The sequence below is a fragment of the Acipenser ruthenus genome, chromosome 6, assembly GCF_902713425.1.
Source record: "Acipenser ruthenus chromosome 6, fAciRut3.2 maternal haplotype, whole genome shotgun sequence".
NCBI classification, from domain to species: domain Eukaryota; kingdom Metazoa; phylum Chordata; class Actinopteri; order Acipenseriformes; family Acipenseridae; genus Acipenser; species Acipenser ruthenus.
This window is the reverse complement of record NC_081194.1, coordinates 21,965,498-21,979,773: the sequence shown is the minus strand read 5'-3', so window position 1 is coordinate 21,979,773 and position 14,276 is coordinate 21,965,498. Positions and strand designations below refer to the sequence as shown.

At 33.8% G+C, this 14,276-nt stretch overlaps 1 protein-coding gene across 3 annotated transcripts in view; it reads right to left on the bottom strand.

Annotated features, from left to right (window-relative positions):
• LOC117410911 (transcription factor HIVEP2-like) overlaps positions 1–14,276 on the bottom strand; it is a 67,133-nt gene that overhangs the window by 35,589 nt on the left and 17,268 nt on the right. The window contains exon 1 of one of the 3 annotated variants that reach the window (XM_034017860.3): positions 8,995–9,540. The exons of the other annotated variants lie outside the window; for them this stretch is intronic. The gene's annotated coding sequence lies outside the window, so the exon portion shown is untranslated. Of the gene's footprint in view, positions 1–8,994; positions 9,541–14,276 lie in introns of those variants that run through there. 3 annotated transcript variants of the gene reach the window in all.

The window sequence follows — 14,276 nt, the reverse complement described above, 5'->3', positions numbered from 1 at the left end:
CTCTGTGAATCTGATGATTGACAGAGGGGGTCGAAATGTCAGAGGGCTCTGGGTGCTCAACACTAAAACACTTTATCAAAGATGGCAGAGGGCCAGGAAATACAACAAATTAGCAGAATACTCCCTTTATTTTCACAGCAGACTGTTTTTCTTCATTTTCAAATGGTCTACTGTAAAACCCAACTTCAGGATTCATGAATACGTAACAATTAAGATTAACAAAAATAAATAATATTTTTCAGAATCACTTCTGTTGAACACCATGTGATGTTTTTTGCAAAGTGCAAAGCCGCTTAAGGATTAAGAATGTGTGAAATATTTTGGTGATGATCCCTCCTGTTTATGTGCCTTATTTCTGTTTTGCACACTCTCTAGACAAACACACTCCATGAATTCAAGTTTCCACTGTGAAATCATTTGAAACTAAAGACCCTAAATTGGGAGCAGAGCACTTAATTCAAAATTGAAATGGAATTATAAATATGGCACAGCTATCCTTCTAATGACCTTTAAAAAACACCAAATAACTGAACAACCATAAACTGTGATAAAGATTATTGATGTTTTAGGCAGTTTCAGCATAAGATAATTGAAAATTAATCTTAATCACTTTTTTATTTTGGTAATTTTGTTAAAGCTGCTAACACAATAGCAATGTACTCTTACTCAGAGCAAGAATGTGTGCAAATTAAAAATGAACGGCACACCTTGTATAAAGCCTGTTGTCAATATGATATGGTTCTTTCCAAGTCCAGTGTATAAAGTATATAACACACACTGTGACGTTAACCACAAATATCTTGCTTCATCTATGCTTTATCCAAACAGTGTTGGAAAATGACTGGGAACTGTGTTCTTATTAAATGTTGGCACTAATTCATTTATAACAGGTCACCCTTGATAAAACTGCGAGCATTTGATAAAATCATTAAAGTAGGTCAAAAACACGTATTGCCCAGTATATCAGGCTGTTACTATAACAAGGAATTAAGCTGCTTTCTGAAGTGTGTGTGTGTCACTTCAGTTAAATCCATATTAAAAATAAATAAATAAAAAAGGAATATCTTATACAGTAACATCTGCAATCTTACAGTACTGCTCAGGGGCAACAATGCTTAGCTCCTCATGAAAACTTAACTTTCAAAAATGGTAATCTGTTGGAAAACAGGTACAGTATGACTCAACTAAGGACCATCAAAAAGAAATGTCTTTGCTTTCCATTGACATGTTGATTGTATTACATGTGTATTGACACAATACTACAGTCAGTCACCAGTTCATCTTATGTCAACAGAGTTTGTTTGAACGGCCTAATGCAGTATATTTCTTATTTAAACAATAATGCATGACTTGTTATTGCTGTAGATTTTTTTATAAGTGAGTTTTTGCCTAAAAGATAAATTAGAGCATATAGTAATCTAATCATCATACTTAAACCCGTTTCCCGTAAGTGATGAATTGGGACTGCACTATTTTGACAGGTTACAATTATTATTACAAATTTAGAACAGTAATAACCTTATTCCTTATGGCTTACCACGTTTATAAGCCTACTGTAGATGTACAAATCCTGCAGTTTACATTCACTGTGATGGAACACAGCTACAATGGAACACAGAAAATGTTCAGCTTCGTAGTGCCATCTTCTGAATCATTACCAATATAAGAGAAAACCCCAGGAAGTGGTTAGAATATAATCTGCACCAAAGGCACAAAGGTATCACCTGATTGCTTAATGTGAAGTGGGGATTAACTTTGTTTTATCTCTTACAGTTTAATTATTCACTGATGTTTACATGCAGATCTCAATTACAAAAAAAACACCACTCACTCCTATAAGAGGGAGAAGAAATGACTGTGTTAAGGTGGCTGATAAGTGGAAATACATAGTACACAGTTCCACAGTCACAGTTCCATCTCAGGAAACTACCAATGTTCCACCTGTCTCAATGTGTGTGTGTTCTCCAGAAACATCTTCCACTGGCAGGATTATATATATATATATATATATATATATATATATATATATATATATATATATATATATATATATATGTTCCCACCATAATTTATGAACACAAAAGTGTTTTTTTGTTTTTTTTTAACAATATATACAAATCCAGATGTGATTTTTTTTCCCCTGTGTAATTTACATAAAAAAGAACTTCTTATAGATGAAAATTACTGAAGCGTTGATGAGCCCATTGAAATACGGCAATCCAATCTTACAATACCTTTCTATTTAGGTAGCAATATTGGAGATTTTTAACATTTGTTTAAAAAAAAAATGTTATGGTTTAAGCATGAAGCCACAAAAGTCAGGAAATTCCATACAAAAAAAATTGCAAATCAACTACAATGGTGCAGCCTAAATAAATGGCGAGAAAAAAAAAAAAAAAACCCTACAGCTATGGCCAAAAGTTTTGCATCACATAGAATTTTAGGATTGAGACATAATTAAAAAAAAAAAAACTATATGAACATAATTTAGATCTTTTAGTTACCATCATGTAATCAAAGAAACTACGAAATGATATCGCAAAAAAGTCTACTGGAAACCATAATAGTACAGTAGTCCAGTATTTTATGTTAGATTTCTAAATGTCACATTTTTTCATTTTTAATTGCAAGATCAAGTTACAGGTTGAGTATATGAAAACTTCAAAGCGGTATGTAATTCAATATGTTAACTTAATATTATTCATCAAGTTTCATTCGACTTTATGAAGCAAAATTTGTTGATTCTATATGGTGATGCAAAACTAGGGTAAAACAAAAAGATAATTAAAAAACAGAATTTGTGAACACAAAAGTGGTATAAGGAATCGTGAACCTAAATCATCAGTAGCAAGACATTTTACCCCAATGGGACATGACATCTGCTCCCTTAGATTCTTGGGCATTGAATTGGTTAAGAATCCAAGGAAGGGTGGTGATCGAGATAAAATACTGTTACAAAAAGAAGTGAAATGGATATATAGGCTTTGAACTGAATCTCCAGGAGGGTTAAATGAGGAATTTTCATTGGTTGCATTTCTGTAATTGTATTGTTGCAAAATAATTAATTGTAAAATAAGTTACTGAGAAACAACTGTTGTGTACTGTTTTACCATAATGTTGAATCTTTCCCTTTAAGAATTAATTAAATAACTAGTTGTAATAATCACCAATAACTAGATACAAATGTTATTAATTTTGTTTGAACACAAGCTTGGTCTGCTGTTTTAATATTATTAATTAATATTATATATATATATATATATATATATATATATATATATATATATATATATATATATATATATATTAAAATTAAGAAATAAATAAAATATTTTTTTTAAAATTATGTAGGTCTGGGAATGAAGTGACATGCTTGAAAAGAGTATCTGTTAGAATTAAAAATATAACTGGCTGCAAAGGTGTGCAAATAAATGCCAGCTATGGGGATACTCGTAATAGATGCAAGGTGTCAGATTATTCCTTACCACGTTTCATCACCAGTGGAAAAGCACTTCTCGAAATATATGTAAACTTGTATGTGGGATATAAGGCCAGACTAACAGACTAATGCACATATTGAGCACACATTTTAACCAGCAGCATAGACAACAATTACCACTTGCAAAAAGAATTAATATAAATTATGTGAATAATACTACTGTTTTTAAGAAAGACAAAATAAGATAACGAACCAAAGCTTTATTTGGACTGAATATAGCATTCATGGTTTTAGGTTTGAGGCAGTGTAAGTGTAAATCTGTATGGAAGACAGTAAGGTCATTTCGAAACATGTACAGCATTATTCCACAATGGATGATGGCTGTTTTGCAAAGCATACCTTTTTATAAACAAAATAAACCTGTAATTTGATCTTGCACAGAAGTACTGTTAGGAAAACAGGTGTATAGTCAGGTGGAATTTCTTCTTAATATTGACAGAAGGTTTCCCTTCCCTGTATGAAAACATTCAATAAATAAACAGACAACCATTACCTACAAGAAACACACAACTGTGCACACAGTTCTACCAAAAGTTTCCAACAGATGTGGAGGTTTTCGTGCCTAGCCTTGTGACTGGAAGGAATGCAGAGATCTCGTAATGTACCTCATATTTTTCCATTCCTGCTGTGTACACATCCCATTATCAATTTTATATGAAAGTAGAAAATACCTCAAAATAAAACTATACTATAACCCAAAGGTCTGTCAATTTACATGTTACAGTATTCCTTAATCTGTGGCTGCAGGGCTAGACCTTACCTCCAGACTTCTGAAGGAGGCCCCTCGATAGTCTTTTTAATTGTAATATAAAAAAGCTGTTTAGTAACTGTGCAGGTAATAATAAGGGTCTAAAAAACCCTGTTGGCAATGTTCAGCTTTATAAATGTCACATCAAGTTTTTGGAAAATTTATAGATTTTATTTTATCCATAAACAACAGTAAATGAACACAGTTGGCTGTTCTTTGTGATGTTATTTATTTATTTATTTTTTTATGCACAGTGGAATGACCTTGAAGTTCATGTAATACAGCACAAATGCCTTTGAAGGAAGACAATATACTGTCATTGACAACACAGTTCAAGGTTGTTTTTTTTTTTTTTTAACATAGAAAACCCCACCACCTTGGGAGTACAAAGCTTTGACAATCTTGCCCATTATATCCTACATCTGTTTATTTTTCTGTTTTCATGTTGCCATGTTCATCAGCTAAGTTAGTCAAAAATAACCAGAAGCTTTTGTGTTCTAAAGAATTTAACACGACCTTAGCACATAAGCAGAGAAATGAAAAACGTTAATTGCCTGCAAATTGTTGGATGGGTATATTTAGCAGTCTAAATGTATGTGTGTATGCACTAACCTGTATGTTCTTACCCCTAACACTCAGGGACCACTTTTTTAGTTTAACTTCCCCTTTAATAAACTGACCAGCAAGGCAAATTGTAATGAATACCAATGAAAATCGTTATGAATCTATTGCCATAATTTGAAGTATTAACTATGTAAAAAAATACTACAAATCAAATGAGTTGACAAATACTTCAACTAGAAGTCTTATAAAGAAATGTATTTGGTAGTCATTAATTTGTTAAAGACTTTCACCAAGGTTTCACCTGCCCATCTGTGAACTATGCTATAAACATGATTTCCTTCTCCACTATTTGCGCTATTCCATTGCTCACAATCTACATTAGCTGACAATTTTACCAACAATGCCTGCCACTGCCTGCTGGCAGCCAAGATTTAAAAACATTGCACTGCAAACAAGATGCATGTTCCTACCATATCAGTTACTGATGCATCAGGTTCAGCTTCAGTCTACCTTAAATAAGGGCAACGGATCAGCAGAGGAGCAGAGACGCTGTAAAATCAGCCCCATGTAATTACACTAGCAAGTTAAGTCAGTGTATCTTTTATAACAGAATTTTTAATCAATGGAGTAAAAAGAGGGTGTGAAAACAGCTCAAAAAAAGGGATTATTAGTGACATGAGCTGAGCCAGCGTTTAGAAAAAAGTAACCAACTAAAAACTTAACAACGTGATTTACTGAAATACAGGGCTCTATTCATAAAGCTTTAACTCCTGAGTTAATTAAGGAATCCTTATCTAACAACCATTTTGATGAAATAAGGAAGGTTTGGTATCCACAAAGAGCTCTTTGAATGTTTTTAATTAGATTTTCGGTAACCTTAAAGAAAGTTAAAGAATGATTGCTTGTTTGCATCTCATTACATAAAACAGTGGGATTCATCTATGCGTTTGATGTTAAATCATTCAATAATGTAGTCGTTAGTTTAGTGCCCCTCCAAAAAATAATACAAGTGTTAAAAATGCACGTCACTGTAAACCGTATAATAATAATAAAAGCACAATCCGGATGTAAAACACACCTCAGTGTTTTCATTTATTGTTTGAGAATATATATTTTATACCCCCAAAAAAAAGAAGAAGAAAAAAAAAAGCTTTTCCAAAATGTGCTGAATTTACAGTGTTGTTGCTGCAACACATTTTGCTGTCTGATTCTGTAGAACAGGCATTTTCTGTCCTCTCATTTCTTTCTTGAACTAGCCAGATATTGGTTTTGCTGTTTAGTTTAGACAGGGCAGCTTAATGCTCTTATTGGAGAATTTCCGTGGTCATGCCTGACCATTTTTTAAATTTATGTTGGCATACACATTTTATAGCCAACCAAAAATGTAACATTTATGCCGTAAGTCAATCTACCATCAGTCAGGCATGCATGGCGACAGGCAGCAGTTCTTTTGAAGAGGGCACATAACTATATTTTGTTCCTCAAACCAAAACAGCACCAAAATAATGTTATAAATGAATATTGACTTGCCCAAGTTAAAAATGGCTGTTAAAGTAAGTGTAAGAGCTACCATAAGATGTGGTGGCTCTGGTCAAAATCACCCTCAGGCTGGACTTGGGAAGATGCTATTGATCTTATTTAATATTTCCACGAGTAACAACTTTTAACACATGTAGATAGGGAACTGCAACAGCAACGCCTTTCAAACCTGGCTTTATTCACAGGATATTTAATGTCACTTACGATCAGAGGCTGGTTCAAAGAAAGCTACTTCTGCTGAATATAAACCTTAATGTAGAGTGACGTCTTAAGTAACTATGAGTGTGCTGCTGTCAGGAACGGGCATCTGCTTGAGATCTGAAAGCAGCGGATGCTTATGACAGATTTTCATTGTCCACCTTACTGGCTAGAACAAGAGTCTAATGTATTAGCTGCACACATTACTCCTCAATAATAATAATAATAATAATAATAATAATAATAATAATAATAATAATAATAATATCAAATGTCATTGTAGCTCATGTGCTAAGGGCAGTTGTTTGATCTGTTGTATCAATGGCATGCATTAATTATATATATATATATATATATATATATATATATATATATATATATATATATATATATATATATATTTGGTGAAAAGCCCAAGTAACAACTAAAAAAAAAACAAAAAAAAAACATAGCTTATTTCTCTCTGTCATCCCCCAAATGGAGTAAATTTGGTCTAAGGTCTTCAAAACGTATATTTTTTGTCAGACCCAATCTAGCTGTGTGTGGCACACGTTACACGGCTCTTCTTTTGCATGCACAGAAAATATATCTTGGAACCCTTTTCTCCATCACATGTGGTATAAGTATCATCAACCACAAATTTATATTTTTCATTAAATTGAATGCATCAAAAGACATGTAAATCGATTTTTTTCCCTATTGTTTTTTTTTTTTCAATACAAAGGTAGTTCAAATGATAACAATTCACATTTTGACTGACCAAAATATTAAGTATCCCATGTTGAAATGAGACTAAATGTACAGTACAGAATATTAAAAGGGTTGCAGTTCTAAATAATATCATATTAATAAAGGGATTATTAGTTACAACAAAAGGCACTAAGCAGGACATTCAACCATTAGCCTACCCCTTACTGATACATGTGGGTACTGTCATGTAATGTGGGAGCCAAAAAGTGAGAATTTCACAATACCTTTGAGTCAGATGACAATTAGCCTAGAACTTCTGATGGCAAAGCTGTCTGCCAAGATGAATTCTGGACAGCTATTTGATATAATACAAATATAAGCAGCTGTTATGACAAGCCTATTTTGTTACAGTAGTTTCAAAGGGAGAAAAGGGTTAAGGTAATTTTACTCCAGTTTCCAGTAGCAACCATGTAAAAAGACAGTAACAGCAAAATCTAGGGGAAAAAATATATCCAAACAATCTTTGAAATAACAACCAGGGACTTTTCTGATCTGTCCAAAACTATTTAGAACTTTTTTTTGAAGTGACAACCAAACAAGCTACGTACATGTACTGTAAAGAAATACAAACTAGAGTACCAGTAAGTATTTAATAATGGCAAACCTGCAGCTGAACTTATCCTGTTAACTAGAGAACCACTAATCCATTCTGTAACCCACGTACTGTAATGAGAGGAACACAAGAGAGGTGCATTTGTGCATGTTTTGTCCATGCAGCTGGAAATGGAAAAGGTTTTGCACACTTGGCAATGAAACAAGCACTCATTCAGCTGCTATCAGATACTGTACCACTACCATTTTGTACAAAAATAAAGCAAAACTGTTCTGCAGACTCAGCCTGGAGGCTGTAGGGGGTGATACAATTTATAGCTAAGGGAACTTATTTCAAGGTCGTACTAATCTCACGACTGGGTTTCCTAGCCTTGCAAGTGAATGGAGGGAATTGTAAATGCAGAGCAGTCAGGAGATAAGCGTTACAGAAACAATGCACACCTTTGATGCAAAGGGAGAGACGATATACATTAAAGCATAAAGCAGGAACCTGAAGCATTTCCTTTTGTTATCAAAAGGATCCTTCATTCAGACAACAAGTTATTACCGCATGATAAAAATCACCCTTCAGCACACAACTGATTGCAATTTTTAGATATCATTCAAGTCACAGTATAAGGTGTATGTCATTTTAACCATAAACAGGAAAGAAAAATCTGCTATAATAAATAAAAGGATATCTAATGAATTCACTGCATCCCCAAATTAAACATATTTTATACTATCAATACTATTTACACAAACAACATACTGTGCAATTTAAAAGATATTATACATGTCACAGCTTACCAGCAATTGGTAACATATTAAGAAAAGCCCAAATCTGTTAAGGGATAGGTGGAAGTAAACTTTTTTGTTTCATTTCAACATAAAGCTCTACTATGCTGATGCCTGTGCAATACCTGTAGTTATTGTGCACACCACATATTGGAATAGCAGCCAGACGTACTGCATCAGTCAAACGCTAATAAAACCTGCAGGCTACAGTTCATCTAGTAAAGAACAATTTGCTACAATCAACCACAAACACACACACACACACACACACACACACACACAATACAAATATAGGACATTGAACATATGTACAGTGCAAACAAAATATATATATATATATATATAAAGAATCATTTACACATTTTACCACTGAAATGTGTAGAACGGCATTCCATTTAGAAACTTGTTTGTTTTTGACAAGGAAATCACCAGCTGCAAATGTCTGTCTCTTAACCTGCCTTTATCAGCACCCCAGTCCCACATCTCCAGTCATTCGCAGCATTCCACAGCTTGGAAATTCCTGTTGTCCATTCTCTGAGGTCACTAATAAAGCTAAACAGCAGCCGTAACTCCCATCAATCATAAGCCACTCACTGATAGAGCGCATGCTAGGAGACCTACTGATGTAAGCTAGTCACCAGAGAAAATACCCACTGATGACGCATATCCAGGAACAAAAATAGCTACAGGGCCCCCAAAGGGATTATTCAACAGCCCACATTTAGAGATACTTCCAGCAGCCCAGGAGTCAATTCTCTGTGCTTTGACGGCCGAGAAGGGTTTAAAGTTAACTTTTTTTCCCTCAGCAGACACAACCACAAATATATGGCCTGAATGAATAGCTGTAGTTAGGATAAATTATGACTGTTTGGTCAATTTTGACACTGCATCAGCATGAACTGTGAGGCTAAATAAAACCACTGTCCATTGGTAAAGAACACATGAGCGTTGTATAGTCTTGGTGGGGATTACAAAACGGTAACGTCCCCCTAAAGATAGTACAGATGTTTAATACCTACAAAACCTCTTAGCAATGTGCTATCCCTATCACAAACAAGAGCCTTAGTGCAATGACCTGATTTGCAGACTGATAGGGGATAACATGATGATGCCCTGTTCCACCCACCTACTGATACTCATTCACAGCTTTCTTTTCACTTAACATTTCATGGGACGCATCACTGGAATTGTTTATGCACTGAAAGGATTTTCTAGGGAAACTTGCTGTGATAAAAATTGTGTTTTCTTGGGTAGTCCTTCACACATAAAAAAGTACAAAACAGATTTGAAATTTGAATCCTTTTTACAATTTGCAGTTAACCTTTTGCTGCCCAGTGTCCAAGTATATTTGACATTGAGAAAACAGTCATTAAATAGGTGTGGGAACATACCAAGGGCAGTAAATGGTTAAGGGTGATAGAAATAAAAATGATGTTGAATATCATTAATTTTAAATGTAAAGTAAATCTACCATCTTATATTTTCAGTATTCTACTAGGAAACAAGTTTATGCCACATTTGAAACAAGTCTGTAAAACTCAGATCTCATCTTCTTCCAATAGCAAACTCAGCTGGCAACAGTTTCACCTGGTGTTGCACAAAGGTCACAGATTGCATGTATATATCAAGTTTTGGTAGCGTTATCACTTACAAATGTAATCACCAATCCAATATAACTGATTCACAGCTTGCTGTTCTGTTCCTTCAAGTCGGTCCCAGTGGCAGACGGAAACGTGATGTCATTACATAGGTATTTTTTTAAAGGTGAATTTAGTGCTTGTAATCATCAAATGTTTTCATGCATTTACATTTTTTTTTATCTAATCTAAAAATGATATCATAGTTATCATTGGTGATTGTATGCACCTTTAAAATAAAGTCATTAAACAAAATATACTTTGAAATGGTCACAGAAACAAAAGCAATGATTTCTTTGGATGGTGCTTGATAAGGTTTGGGTCATTAAGTAAAACATTTTTATTATTATTAATGGGCCATCATAATTGTACTTTCACCTTGTATGTTTGTATTATGAGTATTTTGTTTCTCTGCTATAAATATTGTAGTATCAGCACTGCAGCACTTTTTTGTACAGTATCGATAAGCATTGACAGGACATATGAATATATATCCAATGTATTGGCTAAATGAGCTCTAAAGGTGTATTTTATTGCACAGCAATGAATTGTTTACTATACAGTGAAAGTTAATTACCATCTGAGATACTGCCAAGTGCCTAGAAGCTAGTGGGTAAAGGTCCTGTTTTTTTTTGTTTGTTTGTTTGTTTTTTTAGCAACCTGCAATTTAATCATAAGTCTCCTTACCTTGTTTTAGGCTCAGAAAAAAATGTTACAATAATGGATTTGCCCAGTAGATCAATGAATACATATATATAAAAAAACAAAAAAACATTGTTCTGTTCTGGCAGGAACTGAAACAAAAGGTTTACGACAAGGTACCCAACCAACATTAAGGGACTCTGGTAGTTAATTTCTGAAGAATGGGTGCAGATTCATCATCCGAGTATCTGTACACATTTACATATGCAGGATTGTTCATAGATTCTTCCCATCAAATATTTTGCATCAAAGCGATGTATCTACTGCACTGTACATCCTTGCTCTTGACATTTTCCAAATACATAATTGAGAAAGTTGTCAGGGATTTTCATAAAACATGTAAGCACATATATTTTCATGTAGCTGCAGATTATAAACATTTTAGTTATCTTGTAATTCCTTCCAAGCAGGTCTATTGGAGCCCAAGTCAAGGAAGTCTAAAATGGGAAAAATCTATCAGGGTTATTGATTAAATAAAAAAAATGTAGACAAAATACAGATTTCACAATACCATTGATTTTAATAGAATTTTTATAATTATAATTTGTGAATGATGATAATAATGCAATTGTTAAAGGCAACTTGCCCAAAAAATGATCCAGGAAAATGTTTGAGCTACTAGTTTGAGAAGGATTACAAGGAAAAATATGTTGGTCTGGGAATGTTATCCCCTTCATTACATCTTTAGTACACACATTTTTAAATATAAGTACATCTTAAAGTATCCTATCCCTACAGTGATTCCATGAGAACTTTGCTATCTATATTAAAGTGTTTTTTTATTATTATTAACAACCTTAGAAAACCTGAATAAAACAAAAACTGTATTTCTTTTTGTTGTTTTACTAATTTATAAAACATCTTTAAGAAATTTTACAGTACACAGAATGCACTGACGGTATTATTACTTTACTGGTCCAGACCTTTATCATAGACGCATATGAACCCAACCCTATTTTACAACAGGTTGTGTGTTATTATTATTATTTATTTATTAGCAGGCACCCTTATCCAGGACGACTTACAATTGTTACAAGATATCACATTATTTTTACATACAATTATATTATTTTTTACATACAATTACCCATTTATACAGTTGGGTTTTTACTGGAGCAATCTAGGTAAAGTACCTTGCTCAAGGGTACAGCAGCAGTGTCCCCCACCTGGGATTGAACCAACAACCCTCTAGTCAAGAGTCCAGAGCCCTAACCACTACTCCACACTGCCCCCCTGTTGCAATACAGTCAGCCATAATGAGTTAAGAAACTAATTAATAGAACTAAAGCAATTTGATAGTGACTTTTACCAGCTTTTTATGCTATTTAAAGTTAATATTTATAGGTGTTGAAGTTTAACAAAACAAATTTTAACAAAAACAAAATAGTTTTGTTTACTATTCCGTATACTTTGAATATTTTCTTTAGGCTTGCATATGCAAATTTAGCATGACAATTATTTTAAGCATCACACACAAAATATCCGCATCAGACATGACTGGGCATGTTTCTTACACTGAGATAATGTTTTCCAGAACCCAAGCAGAGCCACAATGGTCACGTGCTAATTGATGCCTTAGCAATCAGGTGGGAGTGCACAGAACTCAGGTACCATAGACATTATTGCCAGCTAAATATCCCTTCAGTCACATAAGGCCTTCTGCAGCACCCGTGCCTAAAACAGCCATTATTTAAATACTACATTTGTATATTAATATATTTTAACTTTTATTGTTTGGGATATGCAAATAATTAATTAGATGGTGAGACCTGTCTGAACATCTTGATAGATGTTAACGTTACAGAGAGAAATGTAGCGTTGCAGCGTCCCCATGTGTTGCTACAACTGTTTAAATAGCATACCTGTAACTTTTCTTTTTATTGTTAACATACTGACAACTTTTTGATGGTGTAAGGAGTATTGACTGCATTCAAACAGATGACACAGCAATAACAATCCATGATGTGGTATAGCACAGAAAAGCCTTCTTATGTTTTTTTTTGTTTTTGTTTTTTTTTTAATCGCTCTTCCTAAAGTAATTTAGAGGACATATCTCAAACCCCAGTGCACTAGAGCAGCCATTTTGAAAAGAGCTTTGAAACAGACTTTAATGTTACAAGTGTAAAAAGTTGTCAGGATGTTAACAATGAAAAGAAAAATTACAGGTACGTTATTTAAACAGTTGTAGCAACATGTGGGGATGTATAACGCTATAATTTTCAGAACCCCACTACTTACTCTTTGAGGAGCTTGCCTGTGTAGTAATTATAAGATAATGTTATTTTGTACTGTACTTAGTCTCTAGCCTACAATACATGCAACAAATTGGGTATTTTTTGTTTAGTATATAGAAAAATAAGTTAATTTATAAATCTATCTAATTATTTTTATTTGCATAAGTCTACCTTAATACCAGAATGACTATGGCTGGATGACAAATATTACGAATATGTAAAGGAACTTTATGTAAAGTTAAAATCTGAATCTTGATAAAAGACTTTCAACAAAAGGAATAATGTGTCTTTGTGACACCAGGTGGTGCCATACATTTTTTTCATACATTTTTAGGCCTATACATGTACAGACCATTAACATAATCTCTATGGTACCTGAGTTTTGTGCACTCCCATGTGACCGCTAAGGGGTCAATTTGCATGTGACCATTGTGGGTTTGCTTGGGGTCAACAAAACATTATGCCAGAGTAAGAAACATGTGCCACCATGTTTGATGGGAATATTATGCTTACAGTAATTTTCTTGCTAAAATTACAAGCCTAAATAAATTAATCAGAGTAATAGGACTGTTAAATAAAACTAAAGTAAGCTCTGGTTTGTTCCACACCTACACATATTCACTTTAAGGGTATATGTGCCAAAGATGTAACTTCCTTCAACAATACATCAGTATATGTAACTCTTCCCTGTTTTCTTAATAATAACTTCCTTATAGACCCTAAATCTAGCTAGTGAAAAATGCCTATTTTTATTATACCTTTTTTATGTCCATAGCTCTCTGCAGCAGAGCTTCAGCACCATTTCCCATGGCAGGTTTCAATGAGGTGAAATTGCTTGCAGCAAATGCTTCCCCTCCAACAGGGACTTATGGTCCAAGTGGTAAAGTCCTGGTCTTTATGATCTTTTTATCTATCAATGTTGGATTGCTTTGCTTTATAGACTGGCAACACTCCTAAAGCACTCCTTTAAAATGTAATATAGTCTAGCCATAGCAACTAGGATGTGGGACAGTAATCCAAACTTAAAATCCTGAAAATAAGAAGTTCTCTGCAAACACATGTTGAAAAAAGTTAAG